The sequence below is a fragment of the Belonocnema kinseyi genome, chromosome 8 (genome assembly GCF_010883055.1).
Source record: "Belonocnema kinseyi isolate 2016_QV_RU_SX_M_011 chromosome 8, B_treatae_v1, whole genome shotgun sequence".
NCBI classification, from domain to species: Eukaryota; Metazoa; Arthropoda; class Insecta; order Hymenoptera; family Cynipidae; genus Belonocnema; species Belonocnema kinseyi.
Window position 1 is genome coordinate 133,923,460 of NC_046664.1, and position 4,956 is coordinate 133,928,415.

General features: G+C 31.1%; 1 protein-coding gene across 1 annotated transcript in view; it reads left to right on the forward strand.

Moving 5' to 3' along the window:
- Positions 1–4,956, forward strand: part of LOC117178714 (inactive dipeptidyl peptidase 10) — a 1,065,008-nt gene that overhangs the window by 104,642 nt on the left and 955,410 nt on the right. The gene's annotated exons all lie outside the window — the stretch shown is intronic.

A 4,956-nucleotide genomic window follows, 5' to 3' on the forward strand; every position in this document is an offset into this window, starting at 1 on the left:
ATGAAAGAGGGAGCTCTTCTTAATATTTTGACACCAAAATCATGTCGATACACCTTACCGACTGCGAGAAAAGCCACCCACGCTTTAACTTGACAGACTGTAGGTTAATTAAAAAAAGTTTTAATTTAGCAAAATGTGATTAATTTGCATAGCGTTTAGAAAATAGTATCGATTTTTTCAGTGTTAGATTCCCCTGGCTTTTTTCCTAGGATAAGAAATATTTTGCCTTCAAAATCTGAAAAATGATAGCGAACATGCTAACGGTCGTCCCCACACACTTTTTTTTGTTTTTTTTTATCAAAACATTTTTGATATTGCTAGCAACGTGCGTGTATATTTCGAGGTTATGTGTGTTACACTTCACCCGAGCGTTATTTCCAAACCAGACAATATTTTTGTCCGAAAACTTTAGACTTACAAATAAACATAGTAACTAATCTCCCGGAACTAACCTTGTTTGCAGCCTATCAAAAAAGTTTATTTCATAAATAATTTCCAAATAATGGGAATGAAAGAGCTGAAAAACGACCCTAACCACAAAATAATGCATATGCATAAAATTTGTATTTATCACAATTCCCTTTTTTTGTTATTATCCCTTAAAGAAGTGTCCGGGGACGTCCGTTATGATATTTTATAGCATCTCCAAATTCAGTTTTAAAAAATTTTCATTTTTGTGGAAAAAAACAGGGGAAACTGTAAGTAGCACATGCCCTTAACATGTGACGTAAAATTGTACAACGGAAACTGGAAAATTTTTCCAAAATACCAAACTAACCTCAAATGCTTAAACTATTAAGATTATATTAAAAATATATTTTATAATCACGCAAGCGTATATCGCATGAAATTTATAAGTCAATATTAGGCACTTGCATTCATTCTTTCGTCAAAAGTGAGCAATAAGGTTTGCAAAGTTTTTATTTTTGAAATAAAGTATGGCAACTAAAATGCACTATTTGTTCATGACACGCGAACATAAGAACGCAGAAGAAAGCTCTGTCGCAAAAATGACAAATGTGGAATTTTATACGGACAAATCTAAAATTACTATAAAGTAGATACATTTTCGTTAGAAAATAGAAACTTATACGCAGATGATTATTTTACCAGTCTGGGGAATTTTACTACCTACAGCGTGAGACCTTTTTTTGTACAATCTGAACGTAGTGATTTTCAGCAAAACCATATGAATTCATACAAACTCATAGAATTAAGCCTGTAAGATACGTCACTCTACACAACATGTGGGAATTTGCTTTCGAACCTGTAATTTTAATGGGTCTAAAGTGATATTTTATGTGGGTATATTTACACTTCATATTGCAATTTTAAAACTAAATATTAATTATTATTAAACTAAAATATTTTATCAACTGTATCGACTTCTCCCTTAGTTGAATTGTAAATATTATATTATATCAGAGCCGTAACGGAAAAATTTGACGTCCTGGGCAAAATTTCTCTCGTGCGCCCTTCATATACCCTCCGCCTCATAAATTGTTTTTCATTTCTATAGTAAATATTATATATACAAAATAGAATTAAATAAAAATAAAACATAGTAAAAAATGTATTTTAAACCTACGTAAAAACAAATTTTACGTGTATATTACGTATATTTTTTAATTTGCCACTTACAGTTGGTTCGAACGAAAGAAGCAGAAAAATGGCGAAATATATGATACTCAAAACATACCAGCGGTCAATGATAATTCGGTTTTGAAATTTTCAAAATGCACTCTGAACATTTTACCGTCATCGAAAGGGAATCCACGGTTGTGGCCCAGATAGCAAAATGTCCGCATGGAGCTCGCATAGCGAGGACGCGACGTGCAGATCAATACGCACGTCGTGAGGGCAAGTTTAGAGACAGATGTGTCAACAATTGTGTTGCATATACGCCGGATGGCGTGCCCGCGTATACGTCGCATGGCGCGTTAGCGATATATAGAGATAAATATTGCATCTAATTACATACTTACTACAGACACACTTTTCCTGGATGATTTCAAACTGCTTCAATGGAACCGTAAACAACATCTCGCAATATAACCGCGATCGGCTGCTGCACGTACTGATACGAGCTATGAGTACTCAACGTACTTACAGGATTTGCAGTATTACATTGTAATCATTTATGTCACGTTCTGATAAAAAGTACTTTCTCGTGTGATGGGGTTTTTCTACGTCTTGTATGGATTTTAAAAGTTTTTTTTACATTCCTTGAAACCGTTTTTTTTAATCCGCACGTTACTCCGACACCTTGTCGCAATGTCGGTCACATGCTATGTGGTACATCGCGCACACCGTTTGCGGGCATAGTGGGGATTTACGTACGACAGGCCAGAGCTGCCAGATCGAGTCTGAAATTTACCCCCACCATACCTACCGTTTTGGAGCCGCAAAATAGAAGGTGCATGATTACCACTGTGAGTTCGTGTGTAAGACGAAACTGCACGATTCGAATTCGGTTTCCTGCTGTACGATGATTGTCGATCAGAAAGCTTCGGAAGACTTCGGTGGTCTTCTATTTATATGTCGATCCCCATTTGAAAGAAATGGAAGAAATTGGCGAATTTAATATTTCGCGTGATTCTTGATTTCATGCATGAGTCTATTTTGAGGTTATGTTTTTCAGGTATATATAGTGAATATTATTACTACTACATATTATTAATGTTAATATGATAATTATAAAATATAACATTAATTTTAATTAATAGTTGACTAACTTTTAACAGACATAGTTAAACTTTTAACTAAAACAATTAGTTTTCTGACAAAAACTTTGATAAGAAGATGAATTTTCTTGTAGCTAAAAGAAATTAATTTTTAAACCAAAATAAATAAACAAAAATTCTACAAAATAGTTAAATTTTCAGAAAAGAAATTTTTCAACTAATTTAATAAATTGTGAACCAAAAAAAAACTAAATTTTTAACAACGCAGTTCCACTTTCAACCAGAAAAATTGAAAAAAATAGTTGGAATTTTTTGAAAATGCTTTAAATGATTGAAATTGATTGAAAATTTTTAAAACATCCTAAAATATTTAAAATCCTTTAAAAATTCTTGAAATTTTGCAAAGCTCTTGAAAATTTCTTGCAATTTTAAAAATACCTTGAAATATTTTAAATCCTTTAAAGTCACATACTAAATAATTGAAATCAATTGAAAATTCCTTAGAATCTAGTAAAATGTCCTAAGATGTATCAAATGTTTTAAAATCTCATATTAAATTATTGTCATAAATTGAAAATTCCTTTAAATCTTTTAAAATACTCTCAAGTATTTCAAAACCTTCAAGATCTTTTGAAAAATCTTGGCATCTTTTAAAGATTTTAAGGTACTTTGGAGTTTTTTTAAACAATCTTGATATAATTATTAAAATTCTTTGAAATTCCTTTAATTTTTAAAAATGAATTAAAAATTCAGTGAAATCTATTTAAACATCCTCAAATATCCAAAATCCTTCAAAATTTGTTGAAATCTCTTGAATTTTTTTAAAGCTCTTGAAAATTCCTTGAAATTTTAAAAATTCCCTGAAATATTTCAAATCCTTTAAAATCTCATATTAAATTACTGTGATAAATCAAAAATTCTTTGGAACCTTTTTAAATACTGTCACGTATTTTGAAACCTTCAAAATCTTCTCAAACACCTTGACACCTTTTAAAGATTTTTAAAGTCCTTTGGAATTTTTTATAATTAACTCTGCTGTCATTTTCGTAACTCTAATTTACAAACATTTTAATATTTAACGTTTTGAAATTTTTCTGTTTTCTACATTTCATCTGAAGTTTTAAAAAATTTAAAGAGATTTCAAAAGATTTCAGATATTTGAGGTTGGAAATAAATCTTCCATTATTCGTATAACGATTAATTGCATAACTCGTTTTTGTGAGAGAAAACTCAGCGAAATTTTCAACTTAACAAGTTTATTGCAAGAGAGAATTTTAAGGCCTTTTTTATTGAGTTATTTAATTTCCGTATAATAAAAAATAAGAGTCAATTACATTCTCTACACTATATTACTGTATTGCAATAAATTTACATTCAATATAAAAACTTTTGTAAATATTGAAGGGCATTGATTTCAACATGTTTTTAATATTAACTTACACTTTATAAAGAAATTGTCAAAATTATTTGAAATCGGGATTTTGCAACACACCTATTTAAAGTTATGGCACGTATACATTTCTTTTATTTATTATTGTAATGTAAAATGTAATAATATTAATTAGCAATATTTTTAAATTGTTGCAATATTCATAAAATAATATTCCTGTCGTAAAAAGATATAATTTTTCAAGCTCAGGATATCTGTAAATATTTCTCTTTCGTTCAATTCGCATTTTACAGTATTAAAATAAAAATATTGCATTTTAAATTAGTCGCCCTGAAACACCCACTTCAAAATTTATCTGCGATACTAAATTCTGCCATGTTCGTTACTTGCCACGTGTCACGAACAACCACGAAGCCTTTTTGGCAGCGAGTAGAAGTTGGTGGTGGGATTAAAGTCCCAAATCGCTTTTTGTGCAGTTATGACGATTCTCGAGGCTCAGACATGTGATGTTTGAGTTGAACACTCCCCGCTCTGGACCAGTGATCCCAGATCTGAAGCGAGACGTGGTTCAATACTATCACAGGTCTATTTCCGTGTGAATATAGTACGAAACGATGTAAACGACGGGGTGGCGCACGCAACCCATTTCTCCTCTTCTGAATTTGAAAACTCGAAGGTGCACGATTGCCGGTCGGAACACTTCGGACGTTCTATTTATATTTTATCTGCTTTGAAATAAAATAAAGAGATTGGGATTTTAATATTTTCAGATTTCAATTCTGGCGATTCTCATGATTTGAATACTTCACGCGCCTCTTTATATGCGATGCGTATATGTGTAAATTTTAGGGTTACGTTATTTCAAACATAAAATATAAATTA